Source organism: Macaca mulatta, chromosome 3 (genome assembly GCF_049350105.2).
Source record: "Macaca mulatta isolate MMU2019108-1 chromosome 3, T2T-MMU8v2.0, whole genome shotgun sequence".
NCBI classification, from domain to species: domain Eukaryota; kingdom Metazoa; phylum Chordata; class Mammalia; order Primates; family Cercopithecidae; genus Macaca; species Macaca mulatta.
This window is the reverse complement of record NC_133408.1, coordinates 90,074,549-90,088,222: the sequence shown is the minus strand read 5'-3', so window position 1 is coordinate 90,088,222 and position 13,674 is coordinate 90,074,549. Positions and strand designations below refer to the sequence as shown.

Below are 13,674 nucleotides of genomic sequence, written 5' to 3'. Positions count from 1 at the left end.
CCCTTACAGGCTAATATCTGCTCATCTTTTTCATTTGCTTCACATAGATATAAGGTGTGTGCTCGATTTTAAGCTCTGTCTTTGTAACTTAAGATAACACCATGAACGTTTTTCTGTTCTGTGGTTACTTTCTTATCGTGTTCTGACACTTAGCGAGATTCCCGGTTCATCACCATACTGACCATCAGATCACATAGGGGTCTGCAGATTTTATTTATTTTACATGGCCAGTCCCACAAATTACAGGAACAGAAGAACAAGAAATTATTATTTAATTGATCACTTAGGTTTTGAACTTCTATGAGGTTCCTGTTGCTCCTTTAGTATCTAGTTAATGAAAGTAACTTAATTCTCTGCCTTCCTTTTCTAACATCACTTCCTTATTCTCCTACTAGTCTTCCTGTATCTCCCAAACAAACTAGTTGTCCTTAAAGCCTGAGGCTCACTTCCCAGGGGAACTCAAACTAAGACCGGTTGACTGGGTCCTTTTCAATAAAGATGCCCTCCCGGTTGTTATAACAGCTCCATGTCCCTCCAGACCTAAGAGTAGCAAGGACTTTTGTGTTGCAATAGCCCATTTGAGTAGTTAGGACAGAGACAATGTTGTCCCCCGACATGGAATATATTTACTATTGGGCCCTTTACAAAAATAGTTTGCCAACTCCTGTTTTAGAGCAATTAAAAAATAATATTTAAAGAACAATATTTTACCTTCATTTATTCTATTTCCAGTGCTTATCGTTTCTTTGTGTGAATTCAAGTTTTTGACCCATATCATTTTTTTTTGCCTGAATGACTTCTTCTAACATTTCTTGTGAAGTGCATCTGCTGGCAATGAATTCTCTCAGTTTTTGTTTTGTCTGAAGCTGTCTTTATGCCAAGTGACAGTTTTTTAATTCAACACTTTGAAGATTTCACTCCAATGTCTTCTTGCTTGCACAGTTTCAGATGGAAAATCTGCTTTTTTTCCTCTAGCTACCTTCAAGTGTTTCTCTTTATTTTTGGCTTTCAACAGTTTAAATCTAATATGTCTAGGTATTTTGTTTTGTTTTTAATATTTATCCTGGTTGGTGTTTTCTTAGCTTTTTTGTTCTGTGGTTTGGTGTCTATCACTACATTTGGAATACTCTCAGCCATTAGTTTTCCAAATATTTCTTCTGCTCCTTTGTCTCTTTTGTTTCTGGGATTCTAATGACAAACATGTTTGAAAATACAATATTGTCCACAGTTCTGTCCTTCCATGAAGATATGCTTTCTCTCCTATTCTTTCTTTCTCATCTCCTTCCATTGCAGTTTGGGTCATATCTAGTGGCCTATTTTTATGTTAACCAAGTCTTTCCTTATCTCCATAGGGTCTACTGGTGAGCCCTTCAAAGGCATTCTTGATTTCTGTTACTGTGGGTTTTTTTTCTTTTTTTATGTCTTGCATTTTCATTAGATTTTTTTAATGTAATTGCTGTCTTTTTGCTGAAATTCTCTGTCTGATCTTGCATGTTGTCTACCTTTTCCATTAGAGCCTTTAACATACTCAGCAGTTATTTTCAATTCCCTGCCTGACAGCTCAGACATCTGAGTCATATCAGAGTCTCATGCGTATGATTGCTTTGTGTCTTCAGACTGTGTTCCTTCTTGTTTTGGGGTAAGGTACTTAGATTTTTTTTAAATGAAAGGGGACTGTGTTGTATAACACGGTAGATAAAGAGATAATTATATTTGATGCTTAAAAATGCCTACATTGGACAGGCATGCTGGCTCACACCTGTAATCCCAGCACTTTGGGAGGCCAACGTGGGCAGATCATGAGGTCAAGAGATCGAGGCCATCCTAGCCAACATGGTGAAACCCCGTCTCTATTAAAAATATAAAAATTAGCCAGGCATGGTGACGCATGCCTATAGTCCCAGCTACTCAGGAGGCTGAGGCAGGAGAATTGCTTGAACCCAGGAGGTGGACGTTGCAATGAGCCAAGATCAGCCACTGCACTCTAGCCTGGGAGACAGAACAAGACTCTGTCTCAAAAAAAAAAAAAAAAAAAAAGAAAGAAAAGAAAAGAAAAGAAAAATGCCTACATCTTTCTTTCTGCCAGACCTTTAGTGTGGGAGTTTGTGTTAATCTAATTAGGAGCAAGACTGGGTTAGAAATTTATTGTTTCTACTAAGTTATCTGGACTGGAGTTTGTTCTTCGTAGGACATCAGAGACTTTAGATTTCTCTAATCATCCCTTGTTCTTGGCTTTGAGCCTTCCCTTTGTTCTGCTCCTCAGAGATAGTCTTGTCTTTTGAAGCTCTCTTCACTGCATTCTACTGTTGCTTTTACTCAGGATAGTATGGTGGTGAGAGGTGAAGAAAGGAGACATTCTCTATTTTCATTCAGCTTCTGTCTTAAACAGGCATGGTCAAACCGGGACTTGAGAATGTACCTTCGCAACCATTGCTGCTCCTATTCCAGAGGTGGCACATTTCCAGTCATAGGAGGCAACCACCAGTGCCTTGGGCTATGCTTTTCATACCCACCCTCCTGCAAATTAAAACTTGTTACTCTGTGGAGATAGGGATGAAGTATTGGGCACAGTCGGTGGTGGCCTCCTTTTCCCTCCCTCAACTAAAATGAAATTCCATGGAAACCTTCTCTTGCAGACTAAGTCCTTCTTCTACAGTGGAGAGGAGGTGGGGTAGGTCTGGGTGAATTTCAGCAGTGGCTACTGTTCCCCTCCTGCAGCCAGTACCAAAAGGGGAGCTTTCTGTGGATTCTCCATGCTCTTCCCTGCAAGAGCCTGGTAGGATTCCTGGAGAAAAAATATAAAAGATGGTGGGAAATTCCTTAAATTTGTGGCCCCCAAGAGCTCACACTCTCCCACTAGTCTGCACTCAGCCTTTATAATTTCACTAAAATGTCTAGTTTAATCTCCTATCAGTTTGCTTTCTAGCTGTAGAGACCAAATATTAGATGCCATTTTTACTTCCTCTCTCAGAGTCAGGACACAGCATGGTTACGAGGACAGACACTGAAGCCAGAACCCCAGCCCCTCCCCACCCCAGTTAGAACTCTGTGACCACAAAGTAAATCACATCACTCTGCCTCTGTTTCCTCCCCTGTAAGACGAGAATCGCAACAGACCAATGTGAAAAGATATCCCAAGGATGAGATGAGTTACACCTAAAGGATTTAGAGCAATGCCCAAGAGGGAGCAGAGTACCCTAAATAAACGGTTGTTGTGATCACAGGCAGAAGCCGGGAAGAGGATCCATCCTGGTGGGTATCTGCCTTGTCAGTGGATCATCTAATGCCCCCTCCCTTCCTTAGGAGGATCTGAGACCTGTGCAAAGGAAGTGTGCTGGCTGGGCTATAGCAGGATCCCTCAGAGTGGAATAAGCCTGAGGAGAGGGCAGAAGCTTCATTCCACACTCACTCCCAGCATGAGTGGAGCAAATGAATGCTAACTTCTTCAGGTCACAGGACACTGCTGAGGAAACGTGGGCATTTGGGGTTTAAGAAGGTATTTTATCTTTCAAATTATTTCATATTAAAGTGGAAAAAAATGAAGATGACGTTGCAAAAGTATTGCAACGGTTATATAAGATGTGTGAGATACCCAGCATGTTTCCTGCCACTCAGTGATTCCCTCTTTGAGTCTGGATCGTATAAACTTACAGGTAATTCCTGGACTGTGAGCACAGAGTACACTGATTTCTGTATGTCCTAATGTGTGAACATAATCAAGTTTCCAGAGGTTGAGGGGGAAGTCCTGGGAGGTGCAGTCCAACCCTCACAACCTGCTGAGCCTGTGCTCCTGTTACAAGGGGGCCGGTACACACAGACCTAAAGAGGGATTATGTGTGGGTGTCCTGACATCTCTCATCTGTGATTCCAGCAAGCACATAACTATCCCCATTTCCTTTTCCTGAGATTTTATCTTACAGGTCAAAACAGATCTAGGAACATCATTTTCAGCTACAGCCCCTAAGTGAATTGAGCAGGTCATGTGTTGAGGAAAATGCATTAAGTTATGCTTCAGCCAGTATAAGCGGCTAGATATCACCCCGGATAGTATTTGGACTTTTAACAGTTTTCCCTGGAAATTAATATTCAGGTTGCTCCAATTTATTCTATTCAAAACAAGCTGTAAGCAAAGAAGAGAAATCTGTATGAAAACCTAAGGTATAACAATGCACCATTAAAGAATTTCTTTGTTCTCTCCTCAAGAGTCAAAATGATGGGGAACACGTATGAGGCCAGAGAGAGGAGAAAATGATGTTTCCAGCAACGACATCCTGCTGTGTCCCAAGGAGAAGGCAGGGAAGTGTGTGCTTGATGGCCAGTGGCTCAATAATCACAGCAGTAAGTGATCTCACCTTCCTTTTTGTGAAATTTACTTTCAAGGTTGAAGTGGAAGGATGAGCATCATTGTAACCACAACACCTAATGGACCCCGAGCAGGTGCGATTGTCAACACACATCCGATGCTGACTTTGGTTTTAGTTGACACCAGTTTTTGACTTCATTTTCAGTCTTGGCTGGATATTTTACGAGGTATAAAAGCATCACTATCTTTTGCCTTGGGCATTTTAAATTTGTGCCAACTTTAACTCCCCGAGAATAACTGTAAGCAAAGAAAATTAATTCTTGTGAACACCTGATATGTAAAGATGAAGTGATAAAGAATTTCTTCACCTGACATACAAAGTGAAATGACTGAGGAGCAATCCCCAAGGTGAATCTCTACATGCTCCTAGTGCTGACATGCTCTGGTCTGCCAGGCTGTGTTCCCAAGGAGAAGCAGGAAAGTGAGGATGCCTGTGCCTAGAATGTTTAGCGTGTGGCAGGGGTAGCTTGGTCTGAGCAGGTGTCAAAGAAAGAAGTAGTGGGTCACAGTGACTCCCTGACAGCCCTCTCTGTAGAGTGCAGCGTTGTCAGGTCTGAAATGGCTGGCCCTCTAAATACTCCAGTGCCCAGGAGATCTGGCAATATGGTGATGGTTAGAGGAGAGCTCTTCCTATGAAGGGTGAGGTGTGGGTGAGTGGTGACAGTGGCAATTAACTTCATTTTCTCTCCCCTTTCCTGTTCGCTCCTATTTCATTTTTCAGTAGCCTTAGTGATATGAGGATATGTGATATGTGGATATGAGGATATAGTGATATGTTTTTTGTGCGTGAAGCAAAAGTTACTCTTCTTGTGGGTTGACTGTGGATCTAAAACTCAAGGTTATAAAAGACCTGTATTTCTCACTATATAAAATACTGAAAATTTGTGCTGATTTTATAACAAATTTTATAAATGAAAATAAAAGTACATATACGTGGACTGTTGAGTACATTTTTTTTTAATTAATTGGGATGTTGTCAGCTATTTCAGCCCCAGAGAGGCCAAACATCAGCTCAATATTGCTCTCCAGAAATTAGAGAGGACACTAGATAAAACCATCCTATGGAAATGGGATTGTCTTGCACTTGTCCCAGACTATGGAGCTTATATCTTGAACACTTTGGTCCTTAGACCCCCACTCCCCACACCATAGTATGTAGGAGGGACCTTCTGAAAAGAGCTTCTGACTCAGTAGGCCTGGGCTGAGGCTTGACTGACTAGATGTAAAAGAAGCTCCTAAGTGAAGCCAATGCTGCTGGTTCACAAATCAAACTTTGAGTACCAAGGACTTAGAGTATTAGCCTAAATAATTTTATTTTCTAATATGCAATAATAACTCATAGGATCAATGTAGTGCTTCAATTTGTTGAGCATTAGGCATGCCCCAAGCACTTGCAAGAACTTTATTTGTATTATTTAAGTTACTTTTCTCAATAGTTTATTCGAGTAATTATTATTACGTTCTCCATTTTACAATCAGGAAAATGAATCAAACATAGGCTAACTAATTTATCTAAAGTCACACAGCTAATATGGGGAGGGTGGATGTGTAACAAATGGTCATTAAAGAAACATCGAGAAATTGGGAAACACTAAATATGAATAAATGTCACTCATGAGTATTGTCACTCTAGGGCAGTGACTGAAAATCATTTTCTGTAAAGACCCAAATAGTAAATATTTTGGGCTTTGAGGGTATCTGCTGTAGCTATAGTCATCTCTCAGAATCTGTAGGGGATTGGTTCCAGGACTCACAGCAGATACCAAACTCCATGTATGCTCAAGTCCCTGATATAAAATGGCATAGTACCTGCATGTAACAAATGTACATCCTCCTCTATACTTCAGATCATCTCTACATTACGTATAATACCTAATACAATGTAAATACTATGTATGTAGTTGCTATATTATATTGTTTTTATTTATATTATTTTTATTGCTGTATTATTTTTTATTTTTTTCAAATATTTTTGATCCACAGTTCGTTGAATTCACAGATGTTTAATGCATAGATGGTGAAGACTGACTGTACTCTACCATTCGAGTGCAAAAGCAGCTAGCAAAAACAGCCATAAACAATATATAAATAAATAGGCATGGCTGTATTTCAATAAAACTTTATTTACAAAACTGGAGCCTGCTGGTCATAGACATAGTTTGCTGAACTTCTGCTCAATAATAACCAGTATTATCATGAAGGTTGGTATTTTTGTTTGTTGTTTTTTTTTTTTTTTTTCTGAGAGCTATAGAGTAGTTATGTGATTAAGTGGAAGAACGTAAAAATAATTTTAAGTGTGCCATATATAGTTGTATTTTACATTGTTGTATAAACAATTTCATTATCAAGTACATAAATCAATAAAATATTGAAGCCATTATGGCATACAGCTTTAAACGTAGTAGCAGCTTTTAGTTACAATGTGTAAAATCTGTGCAAGTATCAAGAAGATGTTAAAATCACCCATGCTTTCAGAGACACCCACTCTTTAAACTTTGGAGAAATTTTTTCCTTTTGCTCTTTCTTCAATATATACATGTATGTACATGAGAGCTTACTATTTAAATCAGTTCTGTGTTCAATATCCTCCTTGATAATATATGGTGAATACTTTCAATTTTACTTATAATTCTTGAAAAACACTGTGCTTAATTGCTACATAGTATTTCACTACTTTAAATTCACACAGATGAGGTGTCTTTCCTTCCTGTTCCTCATTCTAGTGTGTCTCTAAGTTTTCTTCCCCATAAATCTCCCAGGAGTCTCTTGAAAAGTCAAAGTGGCTTCATCTTCTAAGACCTGACCTTGTATGGCCACTATGGTCACTTTACACTGCTCCTTTGAGGATTAAATAAAATAATCCATGTAAAATACTTAACACTGGGATTGTGAAAAGCTGAATTCCATCTTTTCACTCACCTATTTCTGGAAAGGTTCATGTTCTCAGGCTCTGTATTTCCTTAACAGTCTTCTTACCTTTGCTTCTACGTATGCATCAGGTGAGAGGTGAGGTCTCTTGAGACTCACTCAGGCATCGGGTCATTCTCCCTGTAGACCACCATGGTCAGGAATCATGGTGGACAGGATGTGGGACTCCAGATTCTGAGTCTGCCCCTGGAAAGGGGCTGATCTGCCAGGGAGGCTCCTGGTATTCCCTCACTCGGCTTTCAATAGCATCTCTCCTCTTACCCTATCAGGATGGTACAAGCTGATCCTCAGAAGGGAGAATGGGGAAAAAATACATTGCAATTACTTCAAGGACTGTAAGTAGATTGCATGCATGGCAATATGCTGTCAGATATCCATAGTACTAAAGGTACCAATAGGAGAAAATTTTAAAAACTAAGGATTTTTCATCATTAATTTCTTTGTTGTTTGAAAGTGAGTTTCAAAGAAGTGAGAGAGGACTTTTACAGTTTTACAGTTTACACTTTGTTTCATTATTTTTTGAAAGCTCCCAACTACCCAATGATTAATCATGGAATACACATAAAATAATTGCTAATCATTATTTCTTATTTATTAATTTATGAGGGGTATCATGGTTATTTCCTTTATCGATGCAGAGAGCATGTATTATCTTTCTGCTTAACTATCTAATCTTATTTTACTCAGGAGTTTTAGTTTTCTTTGCAGAACCCTGAAAGACAAGATCTCCAAAGCATAGCCCCCACCCTGCGATCCCCCACTGTGCCTAGGAGCTGGGTTGCAATGCACAGTGCTTGTTTTGTTACAGCACTAAGCCCTGAGTGTGAAGTGAGCTGCATGCTCTTCCTCTAGGACACAGGATTTATACTTTCATCTGTCATATAACCCAAACAGCTGATTGTTTACTTATAGATCTACTTACTTGTCCCTAGATTTCTTCAGGAAGGCCTCAGGGTGCTAATAAAAAGCATACAATTACTATGTTTGACAGATCATTCTAACTTTGAAAACCTCCAATGCAATTGAACCAAATGGGAAAATAGTGATAAGAACAGGGAATATCTGTGTAAAATATATACCGCTTCCTGCCTTCTTTCTGAACCATTTAGTTACTAGAAATCTCTACGTAGTGAATTACTAGACAGATGAATTTTGCTCTAAGCCACCCACCCTGTATTTTCAGAGTTCCCAGCTATCCTAATGTTGTGGGAAATAGTGTCAAACTGTTCCTAATTCGGATCCTAATTGCTGACACCGATATGGGATTGGGGGAGGGAAGTGCTGGGAAGGGAAGGGTGTGGTCCCTGTCGAGGGCTCCACCCCCGGGCCTGTGTCCACGGACCTCGGTGAGGACAGGCACTCCTGCCTCGGCGCCCAAATGTTGCATTTCCCAAGACCACCCTGGCCCACCACGCCCCCATTCTGTGCCTATAAAACCTCCGAGACCCTGGCGGGCACACACAGAAGTGGTTGGACATCGAGAGGAACACCGCTGTGGAGGAGCACACCTACGGGGACTGGCAGGCTGCAGACCATCGACTGGAGGAACAAAGTGGAGTTTGGCCGGGGTGGCTGGAGGGAAGCCCGGCCGCTGAGCTGTCAACTCCAGGGGAAAACCACCTTCCCACTCCATCCTTCTGGTTCCTCCATTTGCTAAGAGCTGCTTCCACTCAATAAAACTTTGCACTCAGCCTGGCGCGGTGGCTCACGCCTATAATCCCAGCACTTTAGGAGACCAAGGCGGGCATATCACGAGGTCAGGAGTTCAAGACCATCCTGGCTAACACGGTGAAACCCCGTCTCTAGTAAAAATACAAAAAGTTAGCCAACCGTGGCGGAGGGCACCTGTAGTCCCAGCTACTCGGGAGGCTGAGGCGGGAAAAAGGTGTGAAGCCGGGAGGCGCAGCTTGCAGTGAAGGAGATTGCGCCACTGCACTCCAGCCCAGCCACAGGGCGGACTCCGTCTCAAAAAAAAAAAAAAAAAAAGAAAGAAAGAAAAAAGAAAAGAAAAAATTTGCACTCATTCTCCAAGCCCACATGTTATCCAATTCTTTCAGTACACCAAGGCAAGAAACTCCGGGATACAGAAAGCTCTCCGTCCTTGTGATAAGATAGGGGGTCTTATTGAGCTGACTAAAACAAGCCGCTTATGGACAGCCAAACTAAAAGAGCACCCTGCAACACAGGCCTACTGGGGCCTCAGGAGTTATAAGCATGCACCCTTAGACACTGCTGTGGAGTCAGAGTCCCACAACCTGCACGTGTGCATGCTCCCCCTAGAGGTTTGAGGAGTGGGGCACCAAAAAGTGAGCCACATCCTCATCGCACGCCCTGAGAAGGGACAAGAGAACTTTTCCCGTTTCGACACCATGAGTCACTGATGTGATTCTGCACACCAAGGGAGCGGAATCTAAGATGTCTTCCTGCAACTTTCCAGAAGAGTTGCAGGGAGGGCAGGCTCTGGCTGGGCACTCAGCTGAGCAACCCTCTGTGGTTGCCCATACGGAGAAGGATGTGGATGGGCACAGACCTGGAGATAGTTTCAGTGTAGGTTATCTTGAGAACTCTAACCCTGTGGCGCCTAATCCAGCAGGCACAGTGGTATACCACCTCATCTTTCTCTAAGAAGTTTATTTTCAAAGTGGAAGCGGAAGTGTGAACATTTTTACTTACCTCAAGTTTCTTAGTCTTAAGAAACTTAGTCTTAGTCTTCCCACCTGAGCCATCTTGAGCAGAGATTGCCAAGAAGACATGTAATAAATATTCTAAGCTTTGGTTTGGTTTCTGCCAGTACGAGTGTATGATTTTACTGCTAAAGCCTTGGATGGATGCCTTTCAAGATATGTGGGCACTCTTATTTGTTGGTCTGGAAATATATGTTTCAGGTTGCTTCAAATGCCCAAGTCCAATTGCAAGTGAGGAAGAGAAATTCCCATGAGCCAATGATATGTGAAGAGGTAACAATACAGAATGACTTCAGTCTCTTCTGTAGACTGAAATGATTAGGGGGTAATTCATAAGCCCAGAGGGAGAAGAAGATAATGGCTACTACCAGTGGCATGCTTTCTGCCAGTCTGGTTCCCCAGGGAGAAGGTAACCCTATTAGCTGGCGGTCTCAAGTCAGTGGCTGGAGGGCAGGGCTGTTGAGGTCTCTCAGAAGTACTAGATCAGGTGGTTTCTTGAGGTTCTTCATGAGCTGCTACAGTTATGAGCAGTTCCAGGGTTTCCTGTACCCCATGAGTGCTGGGCAGATCGGGTAAGTGGGTTAAGTGGTACACATACGTAATGACGCTATCGTCTTAGTATTACTACCAAACAAGAGAAAATTACTTTGTTAAGTATATCTTACAACAAAACCTTAGTTTTTCCCTTAAGAAAATATATAAAAATTAGTAAAAGTACATAGAATAATTTAAATGATTATTCCCTTGGGAATAATTATTCTAAAATTTTGGATAATTCCTTTCTGGCTTTTTAAAAATTATTCCATCAACACAGACATTTATATTTTAAGAGGTTTTGTACACTTCAAGAACTTTTCTTTACATTGTATTGTGAAGATGTTTGAATTTTATTAATAAATGCATAAAATGTCATTTTCACAGGCTACATAGTATTCTATCATTTGAATGCACTATGAATCCAGTGTCTCTTTCTTTGTTTATTACCATTTAGTCTGATCCTAAAAGGCTGTGGGAGAGCTCTGCTCTATGATCTTGACACAGGTATCTGGCTGTGGGTACCTCATTGCTGCTCTCTGAGGCTGTTTTGAATAGTAGATGAGACAACCACAAGAAGAGGGTGACACAAGTATTTCCACAAGGCCGTTTATGCATCCCTGTCTGAAAACAGCTTATGGTCTCAGATTCGCTGTGTTTTTCCTCAGATCTTACTGTCTACTTTAGCTAATATTAAAGTTAACAAGTAAAGGCCCATATAGATTCGAGAAACCAAGTGTGGCCTACCCTGAGGGAACATGATGGTCAGGAATTACACAGACAAGATGTGGATCACAAAAGGCTGAGGTGCATCGGGATGGGAGGATAAAGACTGACCGATTGTCTGATTCCAGCCCCAGGTCAGCCTTTCCTGGTACCCCCTTTATTTCCTTCAGTAACCTTCCTGGGATGATGAGGGTGAATATGTTATCCTGACCTTGGAAATTATCGAATAAATAAGACAACACATGGCACAAATGCAAGGTGGTATCTATATTTTTCCATGGGGTGCCTAGTATGTACTGCTATAGGAAAAGTACATGGATTAAAGGTATTCTTCATTTTTCTTAATTATTTTAGATATGGCATCATAAAATAATCTAATTTGTATCACTTTATATTTTGAAAAAATTGATAATTTATTGTTATTTCACTTATTCAACCAGGATTCCTAATTGCTCAAATGCTAGTTACCTGATTCGGTTCAAAATAATAATTATGCCAGTAAATGTTTTACAAAAGTTGTCAGTATTGTCTTCTCCATGGGAGTAGGAACAATGTACTTCTCTTCACCCTTCTGTGATTAAGGAGTACAGACTCTGGAGCCAGATTAGCTGGGTCCAATCCTACACTGCCACGAACCAGCTGTGGGACCTGGATGAGTGGCTAGGACACATAGATCTCACTTACCTGAGTAAAATGCACTTCTGTTCATAACAGAACAGACCTCAGAGGTTGCCAGAGGTTAAAGGACTTAATAAATGCAAAATATGGCTCATTTAACAGTCTGATGCCTGGGGCTCTTTTCTGATGACATCACACTGCCACACCCCTTAGTGTGAAGTGAGGAACCATCTTCTTCTCTACAGAAAAAAGACACTTGCTCCACCCCAAAGTCACCTCAAAGAGTCTGTTTGTTGTACAACTGTGATTTTTAGATATTCAGGGTGGCCTCATGATCCTGTTTCAAAAAACAAAAATCATGCACTTCTTGTCTTCGACCAGTCACTTTAACCTTGTAAGCTTTAATTTCTTTATTAAATGGGCAAATAATAGTTCTGTTGCAGGGGTGTTGTAATAATGATATATGGGATTCCTGATACACAACGATTCTCTTCCTTGGCCTAAGCCATTTGCAGTTAATAGAAGTCTCCGGATGCTGACAGGAATGGGGCCTTAGCCTGTGTCCACTCATTCCCTTAATTCATTAGGAAGTAGTGTTCAATGAATATCGGGGAACGTCATGATCAGGCATGCTTCCTGCTTAAAACATTAACCCAAGGTGGCTTCCTACAAAGATCCAGAAGTGCTGCAGAGAAGGCAAGGTTGAGGCTGGGAGCCCAGCTAGGAGTCCATAGCGTTTGCTCCCATGGGAAGAATGTGGGGTTGGGCAGAGACCCAAGAGAGGATGTGGTGTGGGACAGTGTGGCACTGATGCTGTGGGTCCTAAGCAGTGCAGTATATATGGCCTCCGCTTCCTTTTCTATGAAGTTTATAGTAAAGACTTAAGTAGGCATTTGAAAATTTGTTCTTACCTCAAGTTTGTTGTTTTTCTTACCTAACCAAACCTGAACTGGGACTTTCTATTGAAGTGATATATGTCAGATGGTTCATAATTTAGAATCAGTTTCTGCTGGTACCAGTGTATAACTATATTTACATAGTCTTCAGTGGACACCACACAAGATACCTAGACACTTTTATCTGTTGCTCTGTTGACAAAAATGCAGTTGACATTTTTTATTGCTTTAAATTTAACTTACCAAGTGCAACTGCAAACAGAAAAGAGAAGTCCCTGTGAACCTGGGGACATAGAAAGAGGAAGTGATAATGAAACACTTTCATCTGGCCGGGTGTGGTGGCTCATGCCTGTCATCACAGTACTTTGGGAGACCAAGGAGGGCAGATCACTTGAGGCCAGGAGTTCAAGACCAGTCTTGCCAACATGGCAAAACCCTGCCTCTACTAAAATAAATAAATAAATAAATAATCTATGTGCAGTGGTGCATGCCTGTAATCTTAGCTACTCTGGAGGCTGAGGCACAACAGAGAAATGCTTGAACCCGGGAGGCAGAGGCTGCAGTGAGCTGAGATCACGCCATGGCATTCCAGCCTGGATGACAGATCGAGACTGTCTCAACATAAAAGAAAAAAAGGAATTACTTTCATCTCTCATCTATGTTGAAATATTGAGGAGCAACTCACAGCTGCAGAGGGAGAAAAAGATGAATATTCCCAGCAGGGACACTTGCTGCTGTCTGCTGAACCGTATCCCCAGGAGAAGGGCCCTGGTTGCTGGCTGGCCCCGGTCAGTGGGGAGAGAGCGTGGCATGACTTGGTGAGAGAGAAAAATGTGGCGGGTCAGGTGACCTCTGGGGACTTGATGGCCTACTGCAGAGCTGAGCAGTTCCCAGGAGCACTGCACTGACCACTGACGCGGTGCAG

The 13,674-nt window shown here is 41.5% G+C and overlaps 1 protein-coding gene and 1 gene segment (V, D, J or C); both read right to left on the bottom strand.

Annotated features, from left to right (window-relative positions):
- LOC720538 (T cell receptor gamma constant 1-like) overlaps window positions 1–13,674 on the bottom strand; it is a 56,627-nt gene that overhangs the window by 22,252 nt on the left and 20,701 nt on the right.
- Window positions 1–13,674, bottom strand: part of TARP (TCR gamma alternate reading frame protein) — a 75,327-nt gene that overhangs the window by 58,182 nt on the left and 3,471 nt on the right. The gene's annotated exons all lie outside the window — the stretch shown is intronic.